The 23,488-nt window shown below is 36.0% G+C and overlaps 1 pseudogene; it reads right to left on the bottom strand.

Annotated features, from left to right (window-relative positions):
* Positions 1–12,363: 12,363 nt before the first annotated feature.
* Positions 12,364–12,507, bottom strand: LOC112209961 (U1 spliceosomal RNA; annotated as a pseudogene).
* Between the last annotated feature and the right edge of the window lie 10,981 nt (positions 12,508–23,488).

Below are 23,488 nucleotides of genomic sequence, written 5' to 3'. Positions count from 1 at the left end.
CCATATACTTTAAGAGGTATATATCTTCCAGGGATCTTGAGTGGTATAGTGAAATGCATTCAAAATAATTTTTAAAGGTCAGGGAGGGGGTAATTTGTGTTTTAGTTCTACGAAAGGAGAGTGTAATATGTTAGCTCACAGTCTGTGAAGTCATTTCTATGAGGGAGCTAGAGGGTTATCCAGGTTTACAGGTTACTGATGAATTAATTTGATAAAGGCAGAAAGCTTAGAGGATCTAGGGCATTGATCTTCAAACATTTTTATTTCTATACATCCTAAAATAATTTTAAAAATCTCCCCCTTAAATGTTTTAAAATTAATATCTAAAACATTTCATAAGAAGTTAAAAAAGCTAAAAATGATATAATTTTTAACATTTTAACTATGTTTTTTAAATGGAAACCTTTACAGTACATTTAAAGGCATAAAAGATCATTTAAATACCATATAGACTTGATAACACCATTATCAGTTTAAAATACAATAACAACATTTAGTAGTCAGGAATTTTACATTGTTCCTTATTATCTTTGAACACAGATTTTCATTCTGCTTCTACTATAGAACTGTCTTTGGAGATGAATTATTATTGGCATTCTATTGCTCAAAACAATCTAATTGTATAATTTTATAGAAATTATTTTAAGTATAATTGGTTAATATTGCTGTTTCTTTCCATTCAGATTTCTGCTCTTCATATTTCCCTTTGGATTAGATACTGTGGGAGTGGCTGTGGGGATTTTTGGGGAACCAGGTAAAAAGAAGTTGAGATGGGAACATGTTTAGTGTGTATTTAATGGGTTATGTATATATGAGGTTGACATTCACTTCCATCTGTAGTTAGGTAGCAGCAATTAGAGAAGCAGTAAAACCTATACTATTTTGTCAACTCACTTGGAGTCTTAATACATAGGTTCAGGGCTAGAGATTGAACGATGATATGAATGCAGAGACTTGCACTACAAGCATATAGGTGGTGGAGAAGAAATAAACCTGAAATTAATGGAGACAGAAGCTAGTCTGTGAAAAACTGTCAGCAAAAGACTTGGTTTCCATAAACACTTGGTCAAAATAGAAGTTTTCACTTATTAGGAATGTACCTGGTAATGCAACATGTGCAATTAGTAAATGTACCATACAGTTTCCTCCTTTTTGTTAAAAATCACAGAAAATAAGGCCAGGCGCAGTGGCTCATGCCTGTAATCCCAGCACTTTGGGAGGCCGAGGCGGGCAGATCACGAGGTCAGGAGATCACGACCATCCTGGCTAACACGGTGAAACCTTGTCTCTACTAAAAATACAAAAATTAACTGGGCGTGGTGGTGGGTGCCTGTAGTCCCAGCTACTCAGGAGGCTGAGGCAGGGGAATGGCGTGAACCCAGGAGGCAGAGCTTGCAGTGAGCCCAGATCGCGCCACTGCACTCCAGCCTGGGCAACAGAGCGAGACTCCATCTAAAAATAAATAAATAAATAAATAAATAAAAATAAAAATCACAGAAAATAGAACTTCTTTGCCAGTCACAACTCTTTAGCAATATTACAAACAGCATTTATGTCTGTGAGTAAAGTCACATGTTTTTGCATCCAAATGATCAATAATTTTTTAAAATTGTTGAAGCCTGTTGTTAAAGAGAATACCGACTCACATTCCTATTCTTTCCATAAAAATAAAATATTAAAATCATTATTATATGAAGAGGCTATGGACATATGCAGACAAAGTAATGTAAAAAATAAGTTAGAGATGTATTGAGTACTTACTGAAAATGTTGTAATATTTCTAGATTTAGAAATATTTGTGTTATCTCTTAGCATCACAAAATTTGTAGTGTTTTATTTCTTTTTTCATTCTAAATGTTAACATTTATACCTAAATTTATGTACTTTTTCTTAAAAAGCCCTCCTCTCACCCCAAATAATAAAAGCCTCAAGCCCCATAAAAGTTGCTTACACTTTCTTTGCTTTGATTTTGTGGGCCTCTGCCTCAGTGGTGATCTACAGTTATACAGCACACGGACTGCAGTACAAGAGGATCCTACCCTGACCTATAGCAAATCTCAATCCAGAACATCTCAAAGTTCCCCAGAACAGCCTGTTCGACTGTGTGTTTTGTTGCTATTGTTGTTGTTGTTGTTTTTTGAGATGGAGTCTGGCTCTTGTCACCCAGGCTGGAGTGCAATGGCGCGATCTGGGCTCACTGCAACCTCTGCCTCCAGGGTTCAGGCGATTCTCCTGCCTCAGCCTCCCAAGTTGCTGGGATTACAGGCATGCACCACCATGCCTGGCTAATTTTTTTGTATTTTTAGTAGAGATGGGGTTTCGGCATGTTGGCCAGGCTGGTCTTGAACTCCTGACCTTAGGTGATCCACCCACCTTGGCCTCCCAAAGTGCTGGGATTACAGGTGTGAGCCACCGCGTCCAGCTGTTCTGGTGTTATAATTTGCCCTTAATGGAAATATGATTAAGTCAAGGAATAAAGCATCATAGATATTGTATTGGGGATGTTTCACAGGTACCAATTGTTTGGGGCTCCTGAATTTTTTTCTCCCAACTTTTAATTTTGGAAAATGTCAAATGTATGGGAAAGTTGCAAGTGTAATATGATGAATGCCCATTTGTCTTTCACCTAGACTTAGCAATTGTTAATGTCTTATGTTTGCGTTCTCTTTCTAAATAAAATAATAGTTCTAGTAATAATAGCAAGTACATATTATTATTGTTGAACCATTCGAGAGTAAGCTGCAGACATCCTGATCCTTTATCCCTAAATCAGTAACTACTCTCTAAGAGCAAAGTTATTCTCTCAGGTAAACAGATCCCTCTTCAAGGAAGAGTCTGCTGCCCAGATGCAGTAAGTGCCAAGCTCCTTTAGGTCAACCCATCTCAGCTGCAAGGAACTGCCTCTTCAGTATAATGTCACCCTGTTCCCAAAGCAGCTTTCATCAAGTAACTAAAGCAGCTGATGGCAAAAATAAACAGTTATTTCAATGGACTTGGGATGATTCAGGTAGGCAACAGTCACTCCAGAGCTCCCTTGACCTACTCCTTAAATGCTGGTGATTTTCCAGGATCTCTGCCTCAATTTTCTTCTTTTCTGACTCCAGATTAGTGTCTTTCTAAAATTTTTTGCAACTAATGACTACATTGTTCAGGAGAAGAAGCCCAATTCAAGATACTTTAAAAAAATTAATCATAGATATCCACATACAAAAAAATTAATCTAGACACAGACCTTTCACAAAAATTAACTCAAAATGAATCATATACCTAAATGTAAAGTGCAAAACTATAAATAAAAGATAACATACAAGAAAACCTAGATAGATATCCTTGGTATGGTGATGACATTTTAGGTATAGCACAAAGGGATGACCCATGAAAGAAATAATTGATAAGCTGGACTTTGTGGAAATTAAACACTTAGGGTGGGTGCAGTGGCTCGTGTCTGTAATCTCAGCACTTTGGGCGGCCAAAGCAGGTGAATTGCTTGAACTCAGGGGTTCGAGACAAGGGTGGGCAACATGGTAAAACCACGTCTCCAGAAAAAACACAAAAATTGGCCGTGCGTGGTGGCATGCTCTTGCAGTCCCAGCTACTCAGGAGGCTGAGGTGGGAGAATCACCAGAGCCCAGGAGGTTGAGGCTACAGTGAGCCATGATCTGCCCACTGCATTCCAGCCTAGGCAACAGAATGAGAACTTGTCTCAAAAAAAAAAAAAAAAGAGAGAGAGAGAAATTAAATACTTCTACTCTGACAGACACTGTCAAGAGGATGAGAAGACAAGTCATAGACTGAAAAAAGTATTTGTAAAAGACATATCCATTACACTGTTACCAGTAGTGAATCCACACAGGTCTGCAGCAACCTCCATTTTTGCCTCCTCAGAAGACAGAATTTGACTGAGGAGCATAAGGCAGAAGAAGAGACAGAGGCAAGTTTTAGAGCAGGAGTGAAAATTTATTAAAAAGCTTTAGAGCAGGAACAAAAAGAAAGCAAAGAACACTTGGAAGAGAACCAAGCAGGCATCTTGGAGGACAAATGCACCGTTTGACCTTGGACTTAGGGTTTTACATGCTGGCATACGTCTAGTATTTTGTGTCCCTCTTCTCTTGATTCTTCCCTTGGGGTGAGCTGCTGGCATGTGTGGTGGCCAGCTAGCACTTGGAAGTTGAGCATGCTCAGTGTGTTTACTGGAGTTGTATGCATGCTCACCTGAGCTGTGTGGAATGCCCCCATAGGTCATATGCCAATTAAACTCTGCCATTTTGCCTCTTAACGCATACGCTTGAGCCCACTTGCTCAACTCCTGAGATCTTATTGGAAAGCTGATGACCACCAGTTTCAGGTGTTTTTTGTTTTATTTGTTTTGTTTTTGTTTGTTTGTTTGTTTGTTTTTGAGATGGAGTCTCACTCTGTAGCCCAGGCTGGAGTGCAGTGGTGCCATCTCCGCTCATTGCAATCTCTGCCTCCCGGGTTCAAGCAATTCTCTGCCTCAGCCTCCGGAGTAGCTGGGATTACAGGCGCCCGCCACCATGCCCGGCCTCAGGCTGGTCTTGAATTCCTGACCTTGTGATCCACCCGCCTCGGCCTCCCGAAGTGCTGGGATTACAGGCATGAGCTACCATGCCCGGCCTCAGGTGTTTTATATCTATTGGAAAACTGCCTTTCCTGGTGCCGGCTGTGACCAATTATTATTTTAGAGTAGCAGTGTGACAACTCCCTGACCATCACCTGATGATCACCTGACATTCCTGATGGGGGTGGAGACCCTCTCCTGCCCTGTTTATGTCTGACTAGCTATCTACTCTAACAAAACAATTGCTAATCCAAAATATTCAAAGAACTCTTAAAACACAACAGCAAGAAAATAAACAACCTAATTAAAAAATGGGCCAAAGACTAAATTGACTTGTCACTGAAGAAGATATACAGATAACAAATAAGCATATGAAAAGACGTTAAGCATCACATATCATTAAGGAATTGCAAATTAAGACAACAATGGGTTACTGCTACACAACTACTGGAATGGCCACAATCCAAAACAATGACAACCCCAACTGCTGGAGAGGATGTGGAATAATACAAATTCTCATTCATTGCTGGTGAAAATGCAAAATGGTTACAGCCACTTTGGAAGACAGTTTGGCAGCTTCTTACACATGCTCCAGCAATCGTGCTCCTTGGCATTTACCTAAATGAACTGAAATGTGTCTGCACAAATGCCTGCACATTAATAGTTACAGCAGTGTTATTCATAATGGTTTAAACTTGGAAGCAACCAAAATTCCTACAGTAAGTGAATGGATAAACTGTGGTATATTTGGACAATGGAATATTATTCAGCACTAAAAGGAAACAAGCTATCAAGCCATGAGTAGACGTGGAGGAATCTGAAATGCACATTACTATGTGAAATAAGCCAATCTGAAAAGGCTACCTAAAGTATGATTCCAACCATATCACGTTCCAGAAAAGGCAAAACCATGGAAACAATAAAAAGATCAGTGGTTGCCAGAGATTGTGGGGAGGAAGGAATGAATAGGTGGAGCATGGAAGATTTTGAGAGCGATGAAGAAACTGTTCTGACATTCTTCGATCTGTATGACACTATAATGGTGAATACATGTCATTACACGTTTATCACTAATTCCCTTAGTGACAAATGAACCCTAATGTAAACTATGAACTTTGAGTGATAATGATTTGTGAACTTAGGCCTATCAGTTGTAACAAATGTATTAATACCACTCTGGTAGGATAATGATAGTGGGGAAAGCAGTGCATCCTTTGGGGGCAGGAGGTATGTGGGAACTCTCTATACTGTCTGCTCAATTTTGTTGTCAATTTGAAAGCACCCTAAAAAAATTATCATTATTAAAAAAATTAATCATAGTTTTATATAAAAGGTAATCATGGTTTTACTTAAGCATAACTTTTAAAATTAATCATAGTTTTGAATTAGTAAAAATAAAACTACAAACTTTTGTGACTATTATTATTTTTATTATTTATTAAGGTTGTTTCATATTTATGAGAAGAATAGTATGGTTTCCATTCTTCCATCAAGGTATCTCTATTTGAGTTTAAAATCAGACACCACATCCAGGCAGTTTCTTTTTTTTAATTGAAATTTAAAATTTTTAATTATTATGGATAGATAATTTATTATCTATACAATATTTCTTGGGTATATGTGATATTTTGATACAAGTATACGATGTGTAATGATCAAATCAGAGTGATTGTGGTATCCATCACCTTAAGCATTTATCATTTCTTTGTGGTAGCAACATTCTTTTAGTTATTTTGAAATGCAGAGTAAATTATTGTCAGTTATACTCACCCTATTGTGCTACCAAACGCTACATCTTACTCTTTCTAATTGTATTTTTGTACCCATTAACCTATCCTTCTTTATCTCCCCGCTCCAGGCAGTTTCTTTCATTACTTTTTATTTCTGTTTTATAAAAACTTATAAGTTGTTGAGAATGGCATATAAGAATTGTTAGCTCGCTCAAGTAGTTCTGGATATTTGAATCAAACATGGATTCAGAAATTATGCAACTTTGTAATTACTTTCTACATTTTTCAGTTACTCAAAGGCAAATATTAGAATTTGGGAGATAATTGCAAAATAATTATTAATGTACCTCTTAGGTATGTTTTTGGCTCTGAAACTTATATCTTTATGTTTTAGTTGTAGCATGTGAATATGTTTTAAAATATATGCCTAAATATGTTGTTTATCCCCACTTTTTTTTTTTTTTTTTTTTTGACAGAGTCTCGTTCTGTCACCCAGGCTGGAGTGCAATGGCATGATCTCGGCTCACTGAAGTCTTGATTGACTGCCCAGGCTGAGGTGATCTTCCTACCTCAGCCTCTGAAGTAGCTGAGATCACAGGTGCATGCCACCATGCCTGGCTAATTTTTGTACTATTTGTAGAGATGAGGTCTCACTATGTCGCCCAGTCTGTTCTTGAACTCCTGGACTCAAGCAATCCTCTTGCCTCAGCCTCCCAAAGTACTAGAATTGCAGATGTGAGCCACCACGCCTGGCCCTGTTTATTCCCTTTACATAGGGAAAAAAATCCCCAAGTGTTAGAAAAGAATAAACTCTTGCTGAAACCAAAGAACTGTAGTTTGGTTTTTCCTGAGAAACTAAAATCTTAAATATTAACATTAAGGTGTTTCAGGCCTGAAGTTAAAATATTGAATGCATTTCAAAGATTTACCACTTCAACAAGATTTTAAAATCACACAAATGTGCTTTATTGGCTATGCCATGTCATAAAGAGATGTTATTATCTTATCTCATCTCTCATTTCCATTCAAGAGGTATTGTTTTTAAATGTAAAAAGCATGACCTGGAATCTACTGCCCATTTCTTTGCACAGCACGCTGAGAAGATGCTAAACTTTGACTTCATTCACAATTTTTCATAATCTACTTCTTCAGTTCTGAATTAAGATCTGAAGACATATTTTTACCTTCCTGCTATTCGTTATGGAGAAAGCAGCCTAGGGATGGACACTTGGACAAAACTCCTATTTATTTATGTATTTATGTATGTATGTATGTATGTATGTATGTATGTATTTATTTATTTTTGAGACGGAGCCTTGCTCTGTCACTAGGCTGGAGTGCAGTGGTGGATCTCAGCTCACTACAACCTCTGCCTCCTGGGTTCAAGTGATTCTCCTGCCTCAGCCTCCCTAGTAGCTGGGACGACAGGCGTGCACCAACACACCCAGCTAATTTTTGTATTTTGGTAGAGACGGGGTTTCACCATGTTGGCCAGGATGGTCTCAATCTCTTGACCTCATTGTCCGCTGACCTCAGCCTCCCAAAGTGCTAGGATTACAGGTGTAAGCCATCGTGCCCGGCCTCCCATTTATTAATGTATTAATAGCAACATCTTCTGGCTGCACATGTTGCAGGTGCCCTATCAATACTGATCCCATCAACCCTTTCCAGCCCATAAATAAATTGTTAACTAAACAACAAAAACTCTTCTCCAATAGCATAGTGAGCCAGGAGATCTTTAGACAATTCTACTTTGCAATGACCACTTGCTTTCCCTTATTGCAAAAAGACGAACTTGACAAACACACCAGGAGATGGTAGCACCATAAGGCTTGAGTCATTTCCATACTAAGATAGAATTTACATAAATTACAAGAGGATGGAGCAAATGTATGTGTTATTCAGGCTTTATATCTTCTTCTATATCACAAGAAATTTTGCATATTAACTACTTTGTAATATTTCTTTTCAATAACTTACGGAGGCTGGGTGCTGTGGCATGCACCTATAGTCCCAGGTACTCAGGAGGCTGAGGAGGGAGGATTACTTGAGCTCAGGAGATTAAGGCTGCAGTGTGCTATAATCACACCTGTGAATAGCCATTGCACTCCAGCCTGGGCAACATAGCAAGACTGTGTCTCTTAAAAAACAAACAAACAAAGAAACAAAAAAAACAGAAAAAAAGAACTTAGGAGTCCTGTCTCTCAGTGCCCCAAATGAGAAAGAAAACATTGTGATTGGTTGTCAAGCATTACAGGTATAACAGAGGGAGGCCGGTCACCAAACCCAGAGGAAAATACCTAACTGAGACGATGAGGCTTGGCTTAGACAATTTTTTTTCCTGCTTTCTCCTACTAAAACAGGACAACTCTACTGGTGGGAACACTAGCAACTCAAACAAAGAGACTGTGAAATGATAAGAAATATATTTGGTTTTGTCCCTGGATCCAGGCACTAAAACCCTTGGAATTTGCTTAGTGGTAGGAGTTTTTCATTATTCATAATAAACTCCCTTTGATCTCCCCTGAGTTCATGCTAATGAAGTGACTTAGGATGAAGACCCTCGATAGTCTCAGGACAGGTCTAGTCACTAGAAACTAAGTGATTAGAGGCTTGGAACTTTCAGCTTCCACCCTCCCCCAACTCTGCGAAGTTAGGGATGGGGGCTAGAGATTAAGCCCCATAAAAACTCCTGAACAATGAGATTTCTGGATTGGTGAATGCATCCACCTGCTGGAAGTTAGCACACCCTAACTCCACAGGGACAGAAGCTTCTGCACTAGGGACCCTTCCTAACATGGCCTTACGTACCTCTTCATCTGGCTGTTCATTTGTATCCTTTATAATAAACCAGTAAACATAAATAAATAACATGGCTTCATGAGTTCTGCGTGTGTGAGCCATTCTAACAAATTACTGAACCCGAGGAGGGGGTCCTGGGAGCCTCAATTTATACATTGTGTAAGTCAGAAGTATGCTATGAGAAACCTGATACTCGGAACTGGCCTCTGAAGTGAGGGCAATCTTGTGGGTCTGAGCCCTAAAACCAATGGAATATCACATCCTGAGTAGTTAGTGTCAGAACTGAACTGGATTGTTGGACACCTAGTTGGTATCTGAACAGAATCAGATAGCTTCTTGGTGTGCAAAATGCCCACACATTTGGTGTCAGAAGGGTTGTGTGAGTATAGAAACAGAGTTTTCTACTGGGGACACCATAGCAGGCAGCTGAGAAACTAGGGTGGATAATAGCTGATTAATAATTTAAAATTGGTCAGCATGGTGACTCGCATCTGTAATCCCAGCACTTTAGGAGGCCAAGACAGGAGGGCAGGAGGATTACTTGAGCTCAAGAGTTTGAGAACAGCCTAAGCAACATAGTGAGACCCTGTCTCTACTGAAAAAAAAAAAAAAATTAGCCAGTCCTGGTGGTGTGCACTTGTAGTTACAGCTACTTGAGAGGCTGAGGTGGAAGGACAGCTTAAGTACAGGAGCTTAAGGCTGCAGTAAGCTGTGATTATGCCACTGCACTCCAGTCTAGGTGACAGAGTGAGATCCTGTCTCTAAAACAAAACAAAAACAAAAGCAAAAGCAAAAACAAATTAACCTTACAATTATTGAAATAGAAACTAAAGAGTACTTTGAAAAACCGTTTGGCCAATGTCTGTCTCTTAAAGTTCTGAACCTTTCACCTAGCTATTGATTAATTACAGCTGTCAAGGAGAAGAGCATCTGGATTAACTTTGGGTCAAAAATTCCCCTAAATCGAACACTAAGACTTTTAATGATAAACAAAAAACATTGTCAAGCACTTCATATATGTATTAGACAATTGCCAAGAAATTATTCATACTCTACACAGTTGTAAAGCAAAATATCTGCTGATATGCAAGCTAACACATACCAGTAGTCCTATACCATTTGCTTGCAGTTGGCATCTGTTACGATTGGTTGCTCTCTATGCCTTATCAGTTGTTAAATATTTTGAATATCCCACCTGGTCATTTCCCCAAAGACAGTGATTGCTCTTTAACTTTGCAGGCTATTTATATTGGGCAACATTCACTAGAGTCATTTGCTAAAAGATTTTTGCCAAAACTTAATCTGTTTTGTTGCTAAGCAAAATACATATTATCCACTTTTGTGGCTGGTTTTATCAGCTTGTTAGCAACAGTGTGACTTTTGCCTGTTTTGGCTGTGAAATGTACAATGTTGAAGGATGCCTCTATAGTTTTGGTTTAAGCGATACAATTAATCAGCTTTATACTAGAAAATAGTATATTTGCTTGTTCTAGAAAAATTAAATTGGTTTACTTGATTGAAACTGGGCTTTCTTTGAAAATGGAGCAAAGGCATATATACTTCATGTTATCATTTGACAAAACTTCACTATTTGACAAGGATGGTGTAAACGGACCCCACCACATAATGCAATATTCAGATATTCATAATGGCAGTTCCCATTTGCGTTTTTCTTTCTCAGGTGCTTGGGTAAAACCACCCCACTCTACATTTCACTGGAGGGCTATACTATTTATCTTTTTAAAATTAAATTATTTGGCATTGTAGTGTTTGTTCCCATCTTTTATGCTTCAGTGGGTCACTGTTGGTCCATTTTTGTGACTTGGGGATAAAGTACAATAGTATTAATTAAAATGCAAAATCATAGATGTAAAAAATAACATAAAATATTTTCCAAGATAAACTTACCAATGCAGTTTTTACAGAGCATGCAAACCAACACTCATTAAACATGTAATTGGATTTCTGCGAGAATAATGACAAGCTTTTAAAAAAAGTTTTTAATAATGAATAATCTTATACTCAATTTTGTGAGATGTGTGTGAATAGAGTTTTATTCTATTTTTTCCTTTCATACAGACACTCTCTGCAAACCACTGTGGGTCAACTGGAGGTCTCAGGATCACATTTAAAGATGCACTGTTTGGCCAGGCCCAGTGGCTCACGTCTGTAATCCCAGCACTTTGGGAGTTTGAGGTGGGTGGATCACTTGAGTCCAGAAGACTAGCCTGGCTAACACAGTGAAACCCTGTCTCTACTAAAAATACACACACACACACACAAAATTAGCTGGGCAAGGTGGCGCGTGCTACTCCCACCTACTCGGGAGACTGAGACATGAGAATTGCTTGAACCCAGGAGGCAGAGTTTGCAGTGAGCCAAGATCCCACCACTGCACTCCAGCCTGGGTGACAGAGTGAGACTGTCTCAAAAAAATAATAATAACAAAATAAAAAATAAAAACTAACTCTTCTATAGAAAATCTCATCCATAATTTTCAATTCTACCCATGGGCCACAATTCCCAAATATCTATCTCAATCTTGCCTTTGATGACAGACAATGTATCTTTTTGTATGTCTCCTTTTGAACATTAATATGTCCATTAATCTCGCTATGTCAAAGATCTCAATATGTCCTAAAGATGCTCACCCAATTTATTTTTGGCACCTATTTAGAAAATTTTGAATCATTAGAAATTCTTCCATTTACTTCATGTCTCACTTACAATTAGCCACCAAACCTATTCAATTGTATCTTCTAAACGTATTGAACCTTACCTTGTATTTCAATTCTGCTCATACTGCTTTTCTTCAGAATTGTGTAATTTCCTGCCTGTTTTGCTGCCATTTCTTCCATATTGGTCAAGCTCTCCTGTTCTTCTCTAATTTATATTCCATGATTCCAAGGTGATCCTTTAAAAAAATACAAATTTTAAGTATTAGCCCAAAAGTTATCCATACTTTTTTCAGGATAAAAATAGAAACCTTTAGTATCACATGTAAGTTTCTTCATAATCTGATCTTGGCTTACATATCTGTCACTTCCTCAATAGTACCATACATAATTTTTTACATTTATGTAAATATATCTTGGTAGTCATTGCTGTGTTTTGCACATACTATTCCTGACAGCACCTTCCCGTGTTTCTCCCAAGTCAGCTTTGCCTTGGTTGATCACATTCTACAAGATATAGTTCAAAACTAATACAACATCTGAATAGCCTTCCCTTATTAGCCTACTATTTTTCTTTTTAACCAAGGAAGAACACAAATTATGCAGCCAAGTTTCCCACTTTTGGGGAAATTGCAGGGGTCTGCACACCCAGAGTGCAATAAATAAATCTCACCCTGGGAAAACCACCTTCATGATCATTTTATCTTCCCTGCCAGACAAGTATGCTCCAACATTTTTGAAGTAAATGCTCTCCTCTACATTCAATAATTCTCTACATAACTCTTTTATAACACTTGAAGTGGTTGTTTTAGTATCTAAACATTTATCAATCTTATCTTTTTGCACTTCTTGATTTTGTTACTCTAGTTATGTTTTAAGATTATGGAAAGATAAATCAATTGGTTTATATTTATATTTTTATTTAACATATTTTAGCATGTATTCTTTTTTTTTAAGTAATTAAATAAGAGAACTAAATAAACTTGTAATATTTTTCCCTAAACCTAAGACTCTCACACCGGGGCCTTTGTTAAAATATTTATAAGAATTTTATGTCCTATAATGTAAAGTTTTTAACATTTTTTTTAGAAAAGGTTTTGCTCTGCTGTCCAGACTGGAGTACAGTGACAAGGTCATGGCTCACTGCAGCCTTGACCTCCTGGGCTCAAGTGATCCTCCCACCTCAGCCTCCCAAGTAGCTGGGATTACAGGCGTGCGCCACCTAACCCGGCTCAAGTGATCTGTCCACCTTGGCCTCCCAAAGTGTTGGGATTACAGGTGTAAGCCACCTTACCTGGTGTAAAGTTGTTAAACAGAAATTGTACCTGCGAAATTATTCTTTGTTATATTAAATTACTTATCCTAAAACGTAGCCAGATTTCAAATCTAAATTTTAAACATCTTGTGGACTGACAAGTAGACCATTCATTAGGAAGTTTCTATTCCACAAGAAGGATTAAGAGGGGGAAAGATTATAAGAACTTACAAAAGTATAATCTGGAAACAATAAAATTGTAAAAGTAGAAAGAAGAACATAGAAATTTAACAGTAAATAGTGAACACACTCTGTTTTGTGAAGTCTTGTTTAATAAATGCATACATTTACATTAGTACAGGAAAGTCACAAAGTCATTTATTTCTATTTTGATGAAAGTACTTATGACACCTCAAACAATCCAGTCCAGAGATAAATGTGGATCCAATTGTCACTAGAAGACTGCTGAGGTATTAGCTTTATTCTCTTTTGAAGTACTAGCTGTGTCATCAACACAAAGGTTAAGAGAATGCTTTGGAAATAGCTTTGGAAAAAAGCCACAGGTTTAGGGAGAATGTTTATTTCTTGATTTAAATATAGATAAATCACATTTCGTTGTTATTTATATGTCATATATCATATACTTTATATACGATATCAAATACTGTTTACAACTAGGGTGTCAACATTTATTTAAATATGCAAAATATTTTGATTAGTGTTTGAATGTTATATTTTAAAACTAGAAGTCTTTATATTTAAAATTAGTTTCTTATAGACAGCATATACTTGAGTCTTGCTTTTTTATCCAATCTGACAATCAGTACTTAGAGTGTTTAGACCCTTTACATTAAAATAATTTTGGTGTGATTAAATTAAAACCTACCACTTTGGTAATTGCTTTTTATTTGTCCCACCCACTCTTGGATTTTTTTTCTTCTTTTTTCTTGTTTGTATTTACATTAATATAATACATTTTATGATTCTATATTATTTCCACTATTGGCATTTTATTTTTTAATTTTTTTAGAGACAAGGTCACACTCTGTCACCCAGATTGGAGTGTAATGGCATGATCATAGCTCACTGTAGCCTGGGACTACTGGACTCAAGCAGTCCTCCTGCTTCAGCCTCCTGAGTAGCTAGGACTACCAGTGCATGTCACTATGTCTGGCTAATTTTATTTTATTTTCAAATTTTTTTGTAGTGACCAGATCTCACTATGTTGCCCAGTCTGGTCTGAAACTCCTGGCCTCAAGTAATCCTCCTCCCTTGGCATCCCAGAGTCCTGGGATTATAGATGTGAGCAACTTCACCTGGCCTGGCTTATTATTTATACCTCTTTAATACATGTTTTAATGTTTGCCCTAGAGTTTATAATGTACATCTTTAATTAAGTATAGTCTACCTTCAAATATTAATAATATAATACTGCTTCATGTGTAGTATACAAACTTTGCAACAGTAAACTCCAAATTTCTCCATCATCTGTGATATTGTCAGACATTTTACTTTTATATAAGCTATAAAATCCCAATACATTGATGCTACTATATTTGCTTTAAGCCATTACCTTTTAGATTGATTAAAAATAAGCAAAATATTACTTTTACGTTTAGTTTCATTTAAAGTGTTTCAGGAGGTCTTTATTTCTTTATGTAGATACAAGTTTCTGTCTGGTGTCATATTTTTTCTGCCTTAAGTACTTTTTAAAAACATTTATTACAGTGTATGTCTGTGGGTAATGAACGCTCTAAAAATATATCTACATTCTTCTGTGGTAGAATAAGAAATGTATTTGGTCTTTATCCCTAGTTTCTGTCACAGAGCACCTAAAAAGCTTGGAATTTCCTGAGATAGTGGTATCTTTTGTTACTCATAATGAGCTCCTTTCTATACAACTGAGTTTATACTAATAAACTTAGTGGGGATATCAGGGGATGGCTGAAAGGGGTTGGAGATTAAGCTCAATGGAAACTCTTGAACTAGGAAATGCAATGAGCTTCTGGGTTGCTGAGCTTGTGGAGTACTGGGAGAAAGGCTCACCCAGAAAGAGAATGGAAGATCTGTATGATTCTTTCTCCCATACATTGCCCTATGTGTCTCTTCCACATGGCTGTTCCTTAGTTATATCCTTTATAATAAACTGATAAACATAAATAAAGTATAATCCTGAGTTTTGTGAACCATTCTAGCAAATTATCAGACTCCAGAAGGGGCTTGTGGGAACCCTGGTTTTTAGTGTCAGAATGGAATTGAATTATAAGATACTTGGTGTCTTCCGCAGAATTGCTTGGTGTGTGGGGAGAAACCACACACATCTGGTGTCAGAAGTATGTTGTGAGAGTATAGCGTAGAGAAACAGTGTTGTGTTTTCCTGCCTTCATTTTTGAAAGATTTTCTGAGTATAGCATATAGGTGCACAGATTTTTTTTTTCATTGCCTTAAAGATGTCATTCCACTGTCTTTTAGCTTGCATAGTTTTGATGAGAAGTCTGTCATAGTTCTTATCTTCTTTTCCCCTCTGTAATGTATCTTTTTTCTTAGGCTGCTTGCAAGATACAGATTGTCCCCAACTTATGATGGTTCAACTTACAATTCTTTCTTTCTTCTTTCTTTCTTTCTCTTTCCTTTCTTTCTCCGTTCTCTTTCTTTCTTTCTTCCTTTCTCCTTTCTCTTTCTTTTCCTTTCTTTCTTTCTTTCTTTCTTTCTTTCTTTCTTTCTTTCTTTCTTTCTTTCTTTCTTTCTTTCTTTCTTTCTTTTCTTTCTTTCTTTCTTTCCCTCCCTCCCTCCCTCCCTCCCTCCCTTCCTTTTGTTTCTTTTCTGACAGGGTCTCACTCTGTCCCTAGGCTGGAGTGTAGTGCCATGATTACAGCTCACTGCAGCTTTGACTTCCTGGGCTCAGGTGATCCTTCCACCTCAGCCTTCTGAGTAGCTGGGACCACAGGCCCATGCCACTATGCCTGGCTAATTTTTGTATTTTTTGTAGAGATGGGGTTTTGCCACATTGCCCAGGCTAGTCTTGAACTCCTGGGCTCAAGCAATCCACCCACCTCAACCTCCCAAAATGCTGAGATTACAGGTGTAAGCTACTGCCCCTGGCCCTCAACTTTAACTTTTTTTACTTTATGATGGTGTGAAAGCAACACGCATTCAGTAGAAATCTTCCTTCTCTCCTGATCCTGGGCACCTACAGCGAGCCACAGCTCCTAGTTACCCTGCATTTCTGACTGACAATATTTTCCATTTAGGATGAGTTTATTGGGATATAACCCCATTGTAAGTCAAGAGGCATCTGTACTCGCTTTACCTTTGGCTTTCGGTTGTTTGAATATTTCAAGTCTAGGTGCATGCTGTTTTATTTATTTATGTATTTTGTATTTATCTGGCATAGGGTTTTCTGACCTCTTTGGATTTAGGCTTTTGTTGCCCAGGGGAATACGGTCATAGTAAAGTTTCCTGTCCTTTCTACAGTGGTGACAACTCCATTACTCTACATCTGCATCATAAGTGAGGCTTTCATTGGTTTCCTACTGTGTCTGTAATCTTTTCTCATGACCATAAAATGAAGGTCCACGAAGAGCCCGTGAATGGGTATAGATACTCCTGTGTCTGTTGCTACTATGGGTTTTATACTCTCATCATAGTCAAGGCTCAGATTTAACAATTTGTTGCTAATAGCATATGAATTATTTCTACCCACTTATATAGCAGCCACATATTCTTTTTGTGCTCTGCCCCAGGTGATTCAGTGCTTGCATCCAGTCTCTTCTTGGAGTTTCCAGTCTTTCCTTATGATTCAGGCTAATTGGTTGCCATGAGATCTCAGGTTACTGATGCGTTCAAGAAAAGTTATAATTTAAAATTTTTTTCAGCTTATATTTGATTTATGGATAAAAATGATATTCTGTCCATTTTTCTACATTCAAAACAGAATCCTAAAGTCCAATTAGCAAGATATTTTGGACAGAGAAATTGTGCATTTCACACAGAAAGGAATTTAATGACTTAGCTAAAATTTTATTCATTGAAGAGAACAAATAAATATGTTCTACTTTAAAAGTGTTGGTTTTAGAAAATTTCCGTACATTTAATTTTAATGTATTTATTTAAAACTCTATGCTTTTAAATTATAATTATTTTTATTTTAAGAGCTGTGCAAAAAACATTACTACTTAATATTGTTTAAAGCAAACATCCAATTTCTAATGTCCATAATTTCACAGATCTGATCACAGAATACACACACACACACACACACACACTACTGTGAAGTTTTTGAAGAAATATCTGTGAATGATACACAAATAGTGTCCCTCCATATATATTACGGAGAAAATATTTTTAAAATATAACAATAAGAAAAGATTTTTTTTTGCATTGCTTATAGTTACTTTACTTTTTGTTGTGTTTTTTCTTTTTTAGGCCAAGCAATGCTTATGGAGCTCATAGCTACTTTATTAGATGTTTTTCTTTTTCAGTAGAAGCCATTGTAATACTCTCTATGTGAACACCGATCTTAAGTATATTTTCATTGATAAATACACTAGGCAAATGAATGTGCAATGACATTAGTATAGAATTCCTGAAGCCTATTCCACTGGACATTTGATCTGCATGTAACAGAAGTTAATGAAGGTTCTATGGTCAAATAAATTTGTATACTTTTGGGTTAAACAAACTTAAATAGGTTTTTATTTGTTTTGTTTTTGTTTTTTAATAACCAGACTACTCAGACTTTAATATGCTAATATACATTGTAAATCTCATTGAATAGACTAATTTTCTTAAAAATTCTTTTCTAATTAGAATTATTATTCCATAAGACTATACTTTTCAGTGTTATCAAAATTTATTTCATTGCCAAATTCTGTATATTTTCAAATACAAAAAATTAATGGATGCCCCCTAAGTGCCAGGCTACATATTAGATCCTGCAGATTCTTTTGAGTAAAATAGACATGGTCTTTGCCCTCATGGAACAAACACATATTTGAAAATAGATTTTTTTTTAAAGAAAGCTAAATAATAATTACACAAAAGATTTCTAGATTCATTGCCATAGAAGTGAATACAAAACATTTAAGTATATGTATAAAATGAAATATGATAAAACTTAATCAAAGAACAGCTTGCATAAAATATAAGTATGAAAAGCTTAACATAATACATAAAGAATTAATTTGAATTCACAAGACAAACATCAAGTCCCAGTAGTAAGTGAGCAAAGGGTATAAACAAAAAAACCCACATAAGTAAAAATTTAAATAGCAAAAGAAGTTATTAAAAAAATCTATTGTTCCTAGTAATCAAAGCAACATTTTAGTAGCATCTATTTAACCTCTATAAATTTGCTTATACTCTAAAACATTCAAACAAAACAAGTAAGTACAAAATTGACACAGATGTGATCAAACAAGCTTTTTGGAAAGCATTCAAAGCATTACCTATCAATAGCCAAACTAAATGCATCTGCTCACTGAGTAATATTACTACTAGGAATTTTTGTAAAAAATAAAATTCAACAGAACAATAAAACTATGTTTATGAACAAATACATGTTCACTGTAATTTTATTTATAGTATTAGAAATCGGAAACAATGTCAATTATAATAGGCAATGGCAAATTAAATATTGTTATGCTAATTTCATCGATTATTATTTTTATCGTGCATCTAATCTAGACAGCTTAGATTTTCTGAAAAAATAAAAAAATTAGCTTAATTAGGTGTGCTACAGTAGGTTTACAAAAATCCTATACTTATTAAGAGTAATACTTTATGTTTATGTGTAAAAGATTGTTATTAGATGATTAATTTGAGTGAGCTACGGCATGCCTTGGAGGTTGATAGCCAGATGAACTAGCTGTCCTCAAGCCGTGACCTATATATAGGTGTGATAAATGAACGTGAAAACAATGTTTTCCTGTGCTGGTGGAAAAGAATTTATAAACATTTTGCATATATTTGCATAATCTACATGCAATCAATTACATTGCTAATATACAGTTGTTCCCCCTTATCCATGGGGGATATACTCCAAGACTCCCAGTGGGCCCCTGAAACTGAGGATAGTACTAAACTGTATATATAGTGTGTTTTTTCTTATATATACATGCCTATAATGAAGTTTAGTTTATAAATTAGGCACAGTAAGAGATTAACAATAACTAATAATAAAATAGAACTATTATAAGAATATACTGTAAAAAAAGTTCTGCAAATGTGGTCTTTTTTTTTTCTTTCTCTCTCAAAATATCTTATTGTATGTAATATTTTCAGACTGTGGTTGACCAAAGGAACTGTGGAAAGTGAAACCATGAATAAGGAGGAGACTATTGTAAGGATTAGCAAGTAGTGGTCAAGAAGATAGATAATGAATAAAATATAGAAGTGTGCTATCACCATGAAACAGGTACATAATTCAATTAACTGTAATTGAAGGTAATTAGCTGGATTCCATGTGGTGGGTGCAGGATTCCATGTGGTGGGTGCAGAATTCCATGTATCTAAATCAGACAATAAAAAGTTGAAAATAAAATTTGCATAAAGGTGAAATTTACCCAAGGAAATTTACCAAAGGAATGTATTTTAAGGACTGTAAAGCTGCATGGCAGCTAAAAGCATGCCTTTGAGTTTCCCTGTTGATATGGTAAGTGTTACTGGCTTGGAAAAGGATCACAGATCTGATCCCACATTCCAGTTCCCCAAATCAGACAGTTTACCTAGATCTGTAGCAGGATATTCATTTTGAATCTTTATCTGAAGAACCCGGCACTGCTGGAAAATTACTAAATTTTCACTCTTTAGTCAGATGAATAAGGGAGGAGACCACCCCTCATATTGTCTTATGCCCAATTTCTGCCACCAAAGAAAGAAGAAGTAAAAACCAAAATGCAGAAATGAAATCCACAGGCAGACAGCCCGGTGCCACGCCCTGGGCCTGGTAGTTAAAGATCGACCCCTGACGTAACCGGTTATGTTATCTGTAGATTCCAGACATTGTGTGGAAAAGCATTGTAAAAATCCCTGTCCTGTTCTATTTCGTTCTGATTACTGGTGCATGCAGCCACCAGTCACATACCCCCTGCTTGCTCAATTGATCACGACCCTCTCACACAGACCCCCTTAGAGTTGTGAGCCCTTAAAAGGGACAGGAATTGCCCACTCGGAGAGCTTGGCTCTTGAGACAGGAGTCTTGCCAATGCTCCTGGCTGAATAAACCCCTTCCTTCTTTAACTCGGTGTCTGAGGAGTTTTGTCTGAGGCTTGTCCTACTACAAAATGACTTTGCAAACCCATTAAGTTGTAGAAGTTATATAGAGATAGTAACATAATATATAGAAAGTATTAATACTGTGATAGTTTATGTGAAATATATTTTAAGTCATAATGATAATTTATGTTTCTTATATGTAGCATATGAAATGTTCAAGAGATGATATGTTAGAGAATCTCTGACATGTTAGAGAATTTAATTGTTTTGTATTTTTAATTAGAAATGCCTGATTATACTTGTGATTTAAATTTGACATGCATTAGGGAATGTAATTAATTAAGTTTACAAACAGTGCTTGAATGCTTACTAAAGTTGTACATTCAGTTTGTTTTATTTTAAAAAGCTGCTTAAGAATTTATAAAGACTGTTTTACTCTGTAAGTTGGCCTTATCAGAAATGAGGTGTTTGAAAAAATAAAAAATATTAAAGTTATATATGTAGGTTAAAAATCTAATACATTAAACTTACTAAACTATTAGTTAAAAAATAAAGAGTAATTAAAAGCGATTGTGCTTATTCTTAATAAAAATTATTTAATTTCTAAATCTGCTAGTAAGAGTTATATGTTGAATTTAGGGGTTTAAGAAAAATTTAGTCCTTTAATTAATCACAATAACAAATTTCACATTTAGACAGCTCTAAGTGGTTCATTTTCCATTTAAAAGCCCTCCCTTGGACATTAAAAATTCACCGACATGTTAAGCCCAATGTTAATTATCAATTGAACATGACAACATGACAAATTCATGTCACTCTGAAAATCCATTTCATTATTCCATTTGCATTTGACTACTTAGTGACATTCCTTGCATTTTAAATAAATATTTAATAAAAGTATCATATTTAATATAGAAAATTTGTAAGTAAAAAATCTGTAAGAAAGAAACATTGCCAGTAATCCACCAAAAGATGGCCACCACTAATATTTTAGTATATTAGTTTTTTTATATATACGTTAAGCACAAATTAAATTAGTAACCTACTGTATATTCTTTATACATGGTTTTTTATATGTTGGCTTTTACATTTTAACTTTAACATTTAACATTACATTTAACATTACCATGGCAATGTGTACAGATTTTACATTGCAAGAAGAGAGAACCGGGGGGCTTGAGTGACTTTTGCCACAGTGTAATGAAGGAAGCGTTGGATTTGATATTAGACAGAAAAGAGGTTAAATTTGGTTTCAATGTTTACTAGCAGGGAGGACCTCGGACAAGCTTCTTAACATACTCTAGCCTCAATTTCCATACCTGTGAAGTGATAATGATAATTACTACTTAATTTGTTTGTTGGGGGAAATGAGGTATCTCTATCTAAAGTAGATAGGGCAGTATCTGATATTAATAGTTACTTTTAATGCTAAGAATTGTAGAGGTTGGTTTCAGTAGAAACTTTCGGTTCAGTCTGTGATCTGAAGTGCTTCTGAGGTGAAGGAATCTCAGACCCATGGAAGGATTCTTTGTTCTCTGAATTCCACACATGACTAGTTAGAGCTGTTCAATGTGATTGGCAAGCAGAGTTAAGAGTTTGCTGTAATAGCTGCACTGGAAGTGTGCAGACAAATCATGGTAAGAAATTCAAAATCGAGAAACCAGCCAAAGAAAAAAATGCTCAGCACATACATTTAAATAAAAGTATTTGTTCTAATTGCTTTTATGTATAGTCAGAGACAAATCATTTAAAATGACAAAAATGTTTTTTTTTTGGAAAGCTCAGCAGGCATTCAGGGTCCCAGAGAGTCATCGTTATGAAGGGAAAATACTAACAGGGTGGACTTCAATTTTCAATACGAAAATTGGAGGCTTTATTTGTGTCAGTCCAATTAGTGCAGCTAGTCAAATTTTTCAAATTGCAGAATTATAAGACAGTTTTAGAAAAGAAATGTTTTATGTAATTCTAGCAACTATGCATATCCCCTTGTGGTTGGAAATAATCCTTTTTGTGAATGATTCTTCTCAGAAGAGAGGCATTCACTTTATGTACACGACATCTTGTCTTTGGTCTTTTTTTTTTTTTTAATGAGCCTCACAAAAAGACCCCCTAGAAATGATCAGGAGATGCCAACTTATTCTCCACATAAACATTCTGATTTCTAAGAGTTCACAGCCACCGCCTTTGTGCTTTACCTGAGGCTATACTCATTGCCAAACTTCCCAGACAAGCTTTTTGCCCTTACTTATTGTTGTGCTGATATCTGGTGTCAGAGCGTTGTAGATTGTGCTGGAAACACTATGTAATTACATGGGCTTTCTGGTCTCGAAGTTACCTCACCTATTTCATCACTATACTTTTCTAACAAGGGAACGGAAACCCAAGATATAAGACATCAGGGGGAAAGTGGCACCATGGATATTGGAGAGCCAGTGGCACTATGTTAAACTTCAAAATGAAAGAAGGAGCCTGATGGCAAATTCACTTGCTTCCACTTTCAAAGGTCAACGAGTCACATCCCGAAAACTAGAGTGATTCTTCAAGTGGTCTGTAAATACTTCACGTGTTTAGAAATGAGTGTTGTAACCTAATCATTTTGGTGACTATAAATTCTCAGACACCTGCTCTCTGTCTTCCCCCTCACACCTGAGGACCTGCACAATGTAGAGAGACTACAATAGATATATGGCTAAAGTAGACAACGTGCTACTTCTGCATTTTTGTATTAGTAAACATTTTAACACAATTTTTCATATATGAAAATTAAAATTATTTAAATAAAATGCAGTTTCAAATACAAATCTATCTTTTTATTTGAAAACAATATTTGCCCTTACAAAGTCCAATAAGTTGTTTTCAACCAATTCGTGTTTTATTGATAGAAGAGTCAAGTGTTAAAAGAAAAAAAGTGAGAATGGCATTAAAAATTTAAAACAATCTATGTTTGTTATATCAAATAAAATTGTTGAGGCTCTTTGATGTCTGCATTTTTGAAATTTCTAAAATCAATGTCTTTTGCACATTGCCATGCAAAGACTCATTAGAAAAATTAGAGAAAAAATAAAAACACGAAGAATTATTGAAGTGTGCAAGTCATATGATTTTAGTCTTTTAAGCAGGTATTGAAGGTGCTTTAAAAATGTTGGATGATTAGTAAATAATACTAATAATAGATTTTTTTTCCCTTTAGGTAAAAATCCTTTTGGAAGCCCAGGTGTGGTGACTCACGCCTGTA

This window comes from Pan troglodytes, chromosome 6 (genome assembly GCF_028858775.2).
Source record: "Pan troglodytes isolate AG18354 chromosome 6, NHGRI_mPanTro3-v2.0_pri, whole genome shotgun sequence".
NCBI lineage: Eukaryota > Metazoa > Chordata > Mammalia > Primates > Hominidae > Pan > Pan troglodytes.
Note: the sequence above shows the minus strand (reverse complement) of the source record. Positions and strands in the feature narration are given on the sequence as shown.